Source organism: Bombina bombina, chromosome 1, assembly GCF_027579735.1.
Source record: "Bombina bombina isolate aBomBom1 chromosome 1, aBomBom1.pri, whole genome shotgun sequence".
Classification (NCBI taxonomy): Eukaryota; Metazoa; Chordata; class Amphibia; order Anura; family Bombinatoridae; genus Bombina; species Bombina bombina.
Window position 1 is genome coordinate 224,072,402 of NC_069499.1, and position 12,829 is coordinate 224,085,230.

Consider the following 12,829-nt stretch of genomic DNA (forward strand, 5'->3'; position numbering starts at 1 on the left):
CTGACCTTTCCTAGGACCAGAGTAGTGGGGAAATAAACTGGTTTGTAAAAGTTTGTCTAAAGTCTTTAGTAACAATCACAAAGAAGGCAGGATCCAGCTTTAGTGTATAATAAAATCCAATTTTATTAGGTTTGATTAAAACGCCAAACAGGCTATAGAAACAGCACAAACAGAGTTGGTGTTTGAGCGTGACACCAGGGCTTACATGTTTCGGCACGCAGCCGTAATCATAGCCATGCTTTGTGATTGTTCGTATCCACACCAGCTTGGGATCCGCTTTAGCCCCTGTTCACCTGTATCCTGTTGTAAACCCGGGTGAAGACAGAGAGCACCGCCCCCCGACCGGAGAATCCTGTGACGTCAAGATCGACGCTGAAAGTCCGCATGGCAAGCCAGAAGCGCTGCTGGAGTCTCATGTGAGTGCCGTTGACTTGGAGCTATTAGCCCACCGACAAGGTTTCGGTCTGACCACGTAGGTCCCCCGGCATATCCAGAGCATCTTTATGGTAAAGATTATACAGCCAAGTCGCAACTACAGGGGCGGCAGAGCTCATTTGGGGTAAGTCCCGGGAACAACGAAATAGACTGTTGCATATGTTTGTTTGCAGTGGAGTTGCATATTTGAAGAGCATTTCTCATCCTTTCACATTTCTCATAAAGTCTTTAGTAGCCTGAATATAGAACTTTAAAGCCCTGACAACATTTACATCTTTCCTTTGGAATAGAAGGCTTTGGACACAAAGAAAGAACAACTATTTCCTAATTAATATTTCTGAAGATACCAACTTCGGGAGAAAATCATATTTAGTCCACTGGAAGAAAATAATCTTCCAGGACAACAGTATAAAGTCTAAAATATGCATAGGTTAAAAAGGAGAACCTTGCAGAACAGAGATAACTACATTCAGGTTCCAAGGAGGAGAAATTGGTCTAACAACAGTACAAAATCTCACCAGGGCTAGAACAGAAGTTTGAATATCTGATAACTTAGTCAACCTTTTGTGAAACAAAACATTTAATAAGATATCTGACCCTTTAGAGAACTAGTCTATGGCCCTTATCTAGTCCATCCTCAAGGAACTGAATTATTCTGTGAATTTTCTAAGAAAAAACCTCAAGAACAACACCAAAGAAAGTAAACTGACCCCTGATCTTGAGGTCTAAGCATTTAACCTTCACGCTGTCAAATTCAGCAAACTGAGATCTGGGTAAAACAGAGGTCCTTGAGACAGAAAATACTTCCTTAGGGGAAGGATCCATGTATGAAGAGAATACATCTGAATTAGGTCTGAATACCAAGTTCTGCAGGCCAACCTATGAGAATTACTGAAGCTGAATCCTCTTTGATTCTTGCAATAACTCTTGAAAGAAGAACAAATTGTGAAAACAGGAACGCTAAATAAAATATTCAGGGGCAAACTAAGGCATCTATTAAAGAGCTTTGGGGTCTCTAAATCTTGAACAATATGCTTGAAGCTGTTATCCAGTTTGTACATCATTAGAACCCATCACATCATGGTAGAACCCAATTTAGAATAAGCTGATCGAATTTGTCTTGAGGAAGAACCCATTCTCCTGACTGAACAGATCAAGTTAGTCTGCTTCCCAATTCTTCATCCTTGAATATGAAGCTGAGAACAGTTTTCCTTCTCTATTTATAACAGACAGAGACATTTCATGCATGGTGAGGGAAATTCAAGTCCCCCCTTGATAGCTGATTTAAACAACTGCTGTAAAGATGTGTGATCAGAAATGGAGTTCAGACTTGACTGAGAATGGACCATGGCCTGAAGATCCCTAAGAAACGCTCAGAGCTCCAGAATGTTAAGTGGCAACCTCACTTACAAAGAGTATTAAACTTCTTGCATCCCTCGAGACCTCCAGATGGTGCCCAGCCCAGCGAGTGCTGATGTGAGCACTGAAAACAAAGAAAGGAAAAAAAGGATTAATAAATGCTATAGAGCAGGGAAACAAAGTACCTTTCAGATAGCCATAAGAAAAATAGGAACCTGGCAAGACACTGTAAAAGCTGCCTGAGCATTAGGTCTTACCTTCCCATTTGCTAGTAGACTCACAAATGAGGGAAATACCAAGCATAACACCTTATCAAACCTGCACCTGAGAATAAGTCTGTGATTCCTGGTTTGCAAGAGGGCTGAGGAACTTGCATCAGATACTTTCTGTACAACAAAAAAATATGTTAAAACAAACAAATAAAAGATAACAGTAAAGAGGAAACAGGATCCCCAGGTTTAATCAAACTCTAGATTCCTTATTTGTGAAACTAGGTATGTTAACACTAAGCTTGACATAGATAGGGTGTATTGAGACTAGCAATGCGTTTTGATGCAAGTACTAAAATATTTTCATAGATCCGTGTTTGCATGTAGCTAAACATACAATTTAGTAACTGACATAAATTAAATTAGCATGGTTTGTCAAAAACAGACTCTATTCTACTCTCAATAATGAGATTAGTCAAAGTACATGAAAATATTAAAGTCGGTAGTAATCGGATCACAAACCATACATAAAAGTACAAGTGTTGGTAAATTTTATGCATAAAAACATTTGTACTGGTAACACAAAACTATATAATACAAAACATGTCTGCATGACGATTACATTCTCAGATTTGGTACATATATGCATGCCCCATTGCACTTACCTGAATTAAAATACTGACTAATGGCTAGATTATGAGTTTTGCGTTATGAGGGGTGCGTTGGTAACTTGCACGTTAGTCTCACCGCTCACTTACCTGCAGCGCTGGTATTACAGGTTTTTACAAACCCAGCGTCAAAAGGCAAGAAGTGAGCATAGAGAAAACTTGTGCTCCATACCGCACTCCAATACCAGCGCTGCTTAAGTGAGCGGTGAGCTGGTTATACGTGCTCGTGCATGATTTCCCCATAGACATCAATGGAGAGAGCTGGCTGAGAAAAAGTCTGCAAAAAAGCAGCGTATAACTCAGCAACGCAGCCCCATTGATTCCTATGGGGAAACTAAATTTATGTTTACACCTAACACCCTAACATAAACCCCGAGTCTAGACACCCCTAATCTTAAACTTATTAACCTCTAATCTGCCACCCCCGACATCGCAGACAACTACATTATACTTATTAACCCCTAATCTGCCGCTCCGGACATCGCCGTCACCTACATTATACTTATGAACCCCTAATCTGCTGCCCACAACATCGCCGACACCTACATAATGTTATTAACCCCTAATCTGCCACCCCCAATGTCACTGCCACTATAATAAACATATTAACCCCTAAACCGCTGCACTCCCGCATCGCAAACACTAGTTAAATATTATTAACCCCTAATCTGCCATCCCTAACATTGCCGCCACCTATCTACATTTATGAACCCCTAATCTGTCACCCCCAATGTCGCCACCACTATATTATATTTATTAACCCCTAAATCTATGTCTAACCCTAACACCCCCTAACAAATATAATTTAAATAAATCTAAATACAAATTACTATCATTACCTAAATTATTCCTATTTAAAACTAAATACTTACCTATAAAATAAACCCTAAGCTAGCTACAATATAACTAATAGTTACATTGTATCTATCTTAGGGTTTATTTTTATTTTACAGGCAAGTTTGTATTTATTTTAACTAGGCAGAACAGTTACTAAATAGTTATTAACTATTTAATAACTACCTAGCTAAAATAAATACAAATTGACCTGTAAAATAAAACCTAACCTGAGTTACACTAACACCTAACACTACACTAAATTAAATAAATTACCTAAATTAAATACAATTAACTAAATGAAATTAAATTAGGTAAATTACAAATAAAACCCCCCCACTAAATTACAGAAAATAAAAAACAAATTACAAGATCTTTAAACTAATTACACCTAATCTAATAGCCCTATCAAAATAAAAAAAGCCCCCCCCCCATAAAAAAACCTAGCCTAAACTAAACTACCAATAGCCCTTAAAAGGGTCTTTTGCGGGGCATTGCTAAAAAGAAATCATCTCTTTCACCTGTAAAAAAAATACAAACAACCCCCCAACAGTAAAACCAACCACCCACACAACCAACCCCCAAAATAAAACCCTTACTAGAAAAACCTAAGCAAGATGTCGTCAACAAAACCGGCAGAAGTGGTCCTCCAGACGGGCAGAAGTGGTCCTCCAGACAGGCAGAAGTGGTCCTCCAGAAGTCTTCATCCAGACGGCATCTTCTATCTTTATCCTACCGATGCGGAGCGGCCCCATCTTCAAGACATCCTGCGCAGAGCATCCTCTTCCAACTACGTCTTCTTGCTGAATGAAAGTACCTTTAAGTGACGTCATCCAAGATGGCGTCCCTTAGATTCTGATTGGCTGATAGAATTCTATCGGCCAATCAGAATTAAGGATGAAAAAATCCTATTGGCTGATGCAATCAGCCAATAGGATTGAAGTTCAATCCTATTGACTGATCCAATCAGCCAATAGGATTGAACTTGCATTCTATTGGCTGATTGGAGCATCAGCCAATAGAATTTTTTCATTCTTAATTCCGATTGGCTGATAGAATTCTATCAGTCAATCGGAATCTAAGGGACGCCATCTTGGATGACGTCACTTAAAGGTACCTTCATTCAGCAAGAAGTCATTGGAAGAGGATGCTCCGCGCCGGATGTCTTGAAGATGGAGCCGCCCGGCGTCGGAAGGATGAATATAGAAGATTCCGTCTGGATGAGGACTTCTGCCCATCTGGAGGACCACTTCTGCCTGTCTGGAGGACCACTTCTGCTGGCTTTGTTGAGGACATCTTGTCGCTTGGATGAAGGCTTCTCCCGGTAAGTGAATCTTCGGGGGTTAGTGTTAGGATTTTTTAAGGGTGTATAGGGTGGGTTTTATTTTTAGGTTAGGGCTTTGGGCTGCAATAGAGCTAAATGCCCTTTTAAGGGCAATGCCCATCCAAATACCATTTTCAGGGCAATGGGTAGCTTAGGTTTTTTTAGTTAGGGTTTTATTTGGGGGGTTGGTTGTGTGGGTGGTGGGTTTTACTGTTGGAGGGGGTTGTTTGTATTTTTTTTACAGGTGAAAGAGTTGATTTCTTTGGGGCAATGCCCCACAAAAGGCCCTTTTAAGGGCTATTGGTAGTTTAGGTTAGGCTAGGTTTTTTTTTTTATTTTGAGTGGGCTTTTTTATTTTGATAGGGCTATTAGATTAGGTGTAATTAGTTTAAAGATCTTGTAATTTGTTTTTTATTTTCTGTAATTTAGTGGTTTTTTTTGTAATTTAGCTAATTTAATTTAGTTAATTGTATTTAATTTAGCTAATTTATTTAATTGTAGTGTAGTGTTAGGTGTTAGTGTAACTATTTTACAGGTATTATTTTACAGGTAAATTTGTATTTATTTTAGCTAGGTAGTTATTAAATAGTTAATAACTACTTAATAACTATTCTACCTAGTTAAAATAAATACAAACTTGCCTGTAAAATAAAAATAAACACTAAGCAAGCTACAATGTAACTATTAGTTATATTGTAGCTAGCTTAGGGTTTATTTTACAGGTAAGTATTTAGTTTTAAATAGGAATAATTTAGTTAATGATAGTAATTTTATTTAGATATATTTAAATTATATTTGTTAGGGGCTGTTAGGGTTAGACTTAGGTTCAGGGGTTAATAAATATAGTATAGTGGCGGCGATGTTGGGGCGGCAGAATAGGGGTTAATAAATGTAGGTAGGTGGCTGCAATGTTATGGGCGGCAGATTAGGGGGTAAATAATATTTCACTAGTGTTTGCGAGGCGGGAGTGCGGCGGTTTAGGGGTTAATATTTTTATTATAGTGTTTGTGATGTGGGAGGGCCTCGGTTTAGGGGTTAATAGGTAGTTTATGGGTGTTAGTGTACTTTTTAGCACTTTAGTTATGAGTTTTATGCTACAGCTTTGTAGCGTAAAACTCATAACTACTAACTTTAAAATTCATTAGGAATCTTGCGGGATAGGCTGTAACGCTCACTTTTTGGCCTCCCAGGACAAACTTGTAATATCATCGCTATGGAAGTCCCATTGAAAAAACACTATACGCAATTTGCGTAAGATGGTTTGCGGTAAGGCCAAAAAAGTGGGTGGTGCCCCTAAACCTGCAAGACTCGTAATAGCAGCGGGCATAACAAAGCAGCGTTAGGACCTGTTAACGCTGCTTTTTCACCTTACCGCAAAACTCGTAATCTAGCCGTATGTTTTTATGTACAATATCATTCAGGCACTAAATATATATATATATATATATATATATATATATATATATATATATAGTCTTTATAGCATGGCCTAGTACTCACGGTAACCATTGAACCACTTTGGTACACATCAAAGAGATCCTGCATAATTCACAGATCCAACATATCGCAAAAAGGAAGGCACTCGCCGGGTTTAATAAGGATAAAGTTTTATTCCTTATGAAGCAATGAAGTAACGTTTCGGAGTTTTTAAACTGACAACAAGAATCAATGCTATACACAGCCTTAAATACCACTTCACCATAATCACCTAGTGCAGGTGTTGCAAAACACTTAGCACGCATCATCAGACAGTGCCCGTATCTTAGCAACCAACAACAAACAACCTTAAGTGAACACCTTTCACTACAACTAATAATGAACGTGTAAAACTAACTTATTTAAAAACAATTGAATTGCTGCAATATTACACCTATTAGCGCTAATAAGGTAACTAAATACAATAATATATGTCTCGAGCACAGCAATTTCTACAGTACTTTGTATACTAAACTGCATTACTAACTCAGGACTAATATGTACAGGATATAACCTCCATAATATACCGAAAACATCCACACATTTCCTAAGTCCAGTATTCTAATTTCTAGAAACAGATACATACGGCACTCAAAGGATTGCTAATCTCGGCTGTCCTGCATCAAAGGATGACATGAAATCTCTTTGTCATGCCAAACCTCAGTCCCACAGCCTTAACTCATCCCGGCATCATACATGTAACAAAACAAACAGAAAACTACCTGACAATACAACAAATCATAAACCAGACTAAAAACATACAAATAAACAAACCACAAAAAAACAAAAAAACAATAATAAAAAAAAAAACAACGAAAGACAGCCACAAAAAAGGACACACAAAGAACAAAGTCAAAAATCAAAAATATCAACAAAAAATAAAACACCATGAAAGACATCACATAAACCAGACTAAAAACATAAAATAAACAAAAAGCAATAAAAATAAAAAACAAACCAACGAAAGACAACCACAAAAAGGACACACAAAGAACAAAGTCAAAAATAAAAAAATCATAAAAATCACATCACCAAACATAAACATAAAATACAGATAAAAGATAGTGGGTATAACTATCTCATGCAGAGATTATAGGAAACTATGCCACTCAAGTTTAGTGTTCAGTCCTTTAGGGATTATAGTGGATTATAGTGTCCAGCTCGTAGGTCCACCTTGTCTCTCTTTGGAGTAACAATCTGTTCCTGTCGCCACCTCTGCTCATCTCAGGAATATGATCAATTATCGTGTATCGCAGGTCAGCCACACTATGCCCTTGTTGTTGGAAGTGCCTAGCCACTGGTTGATTTGATTCTCCATTTTTGATGGCTTGTCTAATGGCGCTCCTATGGTTAGCCATCCTAACCCTCAGGTTGTCCCAGGTCTTACCTACATATAATAGGCTGCAAGGACAGTGGAGCATATAGACTATATAAGGGGTCGTGCAGGTCACCCTGTGTTTATGAAAATATTTTCTTATTATACCTTGGTTGGTTAAAGTATTTCCCTACTGACATCCTATTGCAGGTGGTACAACCGCTACACTTAAAACATCCTGGTTTCAGTGCCTGTCTGCTTAGCCAGTTTTTAGAATAACAGTGTGTAGGGTCTGTCAATTGCAGATTGTCCTTAAGGGATTTACCTTTTTTGTACCCTATTCTCTGTGCCATCATATCCTTAAAGTGGAGTACATCATCACTCTGCAGGATTTCCCAATTTCGTCTCAAGATCTGATTAAATCTGTTCTTATCCGCTGCATAGGTAGTTGTAAATGTCAGCCTTTTCTTACTGTCAACATTTCTACGACTAGTACTCATCCTTTGTATTGCTTGTAACTGCTCATTAAGGGCTTTCTTCTTATAACCTCTCTCGATGAAATTCCATTTCATCTCCTTGAGCTGAACGCTGGCATTCTCCTCCCGAATGTTATTTCTTTTAACCTGCATAAATTGCGATTTAGGGAGTGCCTTTTTAAGCGCAGGTGGGTGACAGCTAGATGCTTCAAGCAATGAGTTTCTGTCTGTTGGCTTCTTGTATAGAGTGGTCTGCAAGATACCATCCTCTTTATATATCCTCAGATCCAGAAACTCTATGGTTTCCCTGTTCCAGCTCATCTTGAACTTTAAGGATCGATGTACTAGGTTCAACGCATCAAACCACTCCTGAAGCAATTCAGCGTCTCCCCTCCATATAACGAAGAGGTCATCTATATATCTTCTGTAAGTTAAGACATTAGGATTTCTGAAGATATGGTTATTATTGCTCTCAAATTCATCCATAAAGAGGTTCGCATATGATAGGGCCACATTTGACCCCATCGCTGTTCCTGTCAACTGTAAATAATATGTTCGCTCGAAGCGGAAGAAATTCATTTTAAGACAGCTTTCCAAAAGCTCAATTATGAACCCAATTGGGGGTCCCACATAGGGGTATTTCAGAAGATGTCTCTTAATGGACTCTATACCTTCCCCATGTGGGATGACCGTATAAAGTCTTGTAACGTCCAATGTTACAAGTATATCCTCATCCCTCACTGGTCCTATATTTTTCAGCAATTTAATGACATCGCTTGAGTCCTTCAGGTAACTCGACATGTGTTGCACTATTGGTTATAGTATACTATCCACGTATACTGCCAGTGGTTGAAGGAGTGAGTCTGTTGCAGCAACTATTGGTCGTCCCGGTGGTTCACTTGGATTCTTATGGATCTTGGGAAGTGTGTAAAAAATGGGAACCTTCGGATAATCCTTAGTAAGGAATTCAAATGTATGTTTATCAATCCACTCCATAGCAAATGCCTCTTTTAATAGGTCATCAATCCGTTCCTTGAACTTAGTAGTAGGGTTGCTGGGTAGTGTCCAATAGGTATCTTTTTCATTGAGCTGTTGTAATATTTCTTTCAGATAATATTCATAGTCCAGAACAACCACAGCACCACCCTTGTCAGCCCTTCTTATGACAATCGATTCATCTTTAGTTAAACCCTTTAGTGCCTCCTTCTCACTTCTGGTTAAATTAAACCGTACTTCCTGTTGTTGGGTATGTATTGAATACTTAAAGTCTTTTTCAAGCTTATTAGTGAAAGTCTTAATGGTGCTATTCTGGCTATTTGGGTCAAATGTGCTCTTTCTTTTGAATTGACAAGAATCCCCACTAGTGGATCCAAAGTATTCATGCAGCTTGAGTGTCCTTTGGAAACGCAATATATCTATATGCAAGTCAAATTCATCTGTAAGATCTGTTGGCACATATGAAAAACCTTTTTGTAACAGCTTCTCCTCATCCAGTGTCAAAACCCTACTACTGATGTTAATCACTATGCTGTCTCCTTTCATCTTCTCCTCTGACGCGGTGGTCTGCCTCTTATACTGACTTCTCCGCGGGTGCGGGCGCCTCCCCCGTTTTTTGAACGGGTTATCACCCCTCTCTCTTCATATGCAGCACTGTTAGTCTGGATGCCCTGAGTGTTATCAGAGTCAGTACCCGATCCTGAGGAGTCCACAGTAGTTAAACTCTGGGGTCTCCTAGCTCTATACCGCCTAGGGCAATACTCTCTCCACCTCTGTCTTTCCTCAGGTTTCAACAACCATTTATAGACACGTTTTTCCCGGTAGTCTTCTAATACAGCTTCAAATTTCCTATTTTTAAAGTCAGTTAATTCCTTCTGATATTGATCAAGCTGCGCCTTAATTTTGTTTTCCCAATCACTTTCACCTTTCTCAACTAGTGTTGGTACATTCTCCTCCTTATATATTAATCTATTTCAATCTTGCTAATAGTAAGTAATCTCCTTACTTCCTGTATCACCAATAAGATAAGATCTAAGGAGCACTTATTCAATATATGACACCATTTCTCACAAAACAGAGGGTTATTTTTGCCAATGGTCGGTACAATTCTCACTCTGAAGCCCTTTGGGATGTAATGTTTACAGTAATATTCAGAAAGATATTTCCCATGCAATTCTAGATCTTTATCCTTCTTTAATAACTTTAGTAGGTGTAATAAAATATGAGTAGCAGGTTTATCTTGTAAATCTGTATCAAATGACTCAAACAATATATTAGCTGCGTCCTCATCAGAAAAATGAAACACTTTAGCTCCTGGGGTCGCAGTGTCTGTTAGTCTTTTATCGCTAGATTCTTCATCAAATACTAGCTCTGCTTGTGACATACTGTTATCAATATTCCAGCAATACAAAAAAAGGCAGAAAAGGTACTAAACTGTACTGTGCACTAAATGGCCGGGTACTGTAGGCAAATAAATCAATAGTCTTTATAGCATGGCCTAGTAATCACGGTAACCTTTGAACCACTTTGGTGCACATCAAAGAGATCCTGCACAATTCACAGATCCAACATATCGCAAAAAGGAAGGCACTCACCGGGTTTAATAAGGATAAAGTTTTATTCCTTATGAAGTAACGTTTCGGAGTTTTACCTCCGTTTTGAAACTGACAACAAGAATCAATGCTATACACAGCCTTAAATACCCCTTCAACATAATCACCTAGTGCAGGTGTTGCAAAACACTTAGCACGCATCATCAGACAGTGCCCGTATCTTAGCAACCAACAACAAACAACCTTAAGTGAACACCTTTCACTACAACTAATAATGAACGTGTAAAACTAACTTATTTAAAAACAATTGAATTGCTGCAATATTACACCTATTAGCGCTAATAAGGTAACTAAATACAATAATATATGTCTCGAGCACAGCAATTTCTACAGTACTTTGTATACTAAACTGCATTACTAACTCAGGACTAATATGTACAGGATATAACCTCCATAATATACCGAAAACATCCACACATTTCCTAAGTCCAGTATTCTAATTTCTAGAAACAGATACATACGGCACTCAAAGGATTGCTAATCTCGGCTGTCCTGCATCAAAGGATGACATGAAATCTCTTTGTCATGCCAAACCTCAGTCCCACAGCCTTAACTCATCCCGGCATCATACATGTAACAAAACAAACAGAAAACTACCTGACAATACAACAAATCATAAACCAGACTAAAAACATACAAATAAACAAACCACAAAAAAACAAAAAAACAATAAAAAAAAAACAACGAAAGACAGCCACAAAAAAGGACACACAAAGTACAAAGTCAAAAATCAAAAATATCAACAAAAAATAAAACACCATGAAAGACATCACATAAACCAGACTAAAAACATAAAATAAACAAAAAGCAATAAAAATAAAAAACAAACCAACGAAAGACAACCACAAAAAGGACACACAAAGAACAAAGTCAAAAATAAAAAAAATAATAAAAATCATAAAAGACAACACCTCACCAAATAAACATAAAATACAGATAAAAGATACTGGGTATAACTATCTCATGCAGAGATTATAGGAAACTATGCCACTCAAGTTTAGTATTCAGTCATTTAGGGATTATAGTGTCCAGCTCGTAGGTCCACCTTGTCTCTCTTTGGAGTAACAATCTGTTCCTGTCACCACCTCTGCTCATCTCAGGAATATGATCAATTATCGTGTATCGCAGCTCAGCCACACTATGCCCTTGTTGTTGGAAGTGCCTAGCCACTGGTTGATTTGATTCTCTATTTTTGATGGCTTATCTAATGGCGCTCCTATGGTTAGCCATCCTAACCCTCAGGTTGTCCCAGGTCTTACCTACATATAATAGGCTGCAAGGACAGTGGAGCATATACACTATATAAGGGGTCGTGCAGGTCACCCTGTGTTTATGAAAATATTTCTTATTATACCTTGGCTAAGCAGACAGGCACTGAAACCAGGATGTTTTAAGTGTAGCGGTTGTACCACCTGCAATGGGATGTCAGCAGGGAAATACTTTATACCACCCAAGGTATAATAAGAAATATTTTCATAAACACAGGGTGACCTTCACGACCCCTTATATAGTGTATATGCTCCACTGTCCTTGCAGCCTATTCTATGTAGGTAAGACCTGTACAATCGGTAAGTCCATAGATTCACAGGATAGTCCCTTATCAGTTGAGACAATGTCCCAATGATCTCGCAAAATCTTCGGCAGGACAACTTTATCTGGAGTGAACGTAGTTGTAAGTATCATCCGTTCTCTCTGTGGTGCCTCCGGTATAGATTTCTTTAATGCTTCCATCTGTGTGGTCCTGATGGCCTCAGTATAGGCTGATGTGAGGTGTTGATTCTTGTATCCACGTTGTTCAAACCTATTTCTCATCTCTTCCAGTTGCATTTGTTTATTAGCCTGTTCACTGTTGTTTCTTTCATTTAGTTTATTCAGCTTAGAAGCCTTACTACGAGAGTGTTTTAGTGATAGGAAACGCACTGAACTGAGCGCTTGATTTTGCTTATGGTTGCTTAGCAACCCTATATGAATAGTTGGTTTTTAAAGCGAACACCGACAGAGACGTTGACGTTAGTGAATTTGGATGAATTATCAGCCGGTCTTTGCTTATGGATATCTACTCTCAGTAATGACATTTGCAATGTGATTACCATTCACAGTGTGTTGGTTGCTAAGCAACTATGT

At 38.4% G+C, this 12,829-nt stretch overlaps 1 long non-coding RNA gene across 1 annotated transcript in view; it reads left to right on the forward strand.

The window, feature by feature from the left end:
* Positions 1-12,829, forward strand: part of LOC128636844 (uncharacterized) — a 40,950-nt gene that overhangs the window by 4,121 nt on the left and 24,000 nt on the right. The gene's annotated exons all lie outside the window — the stretch shown is intronic.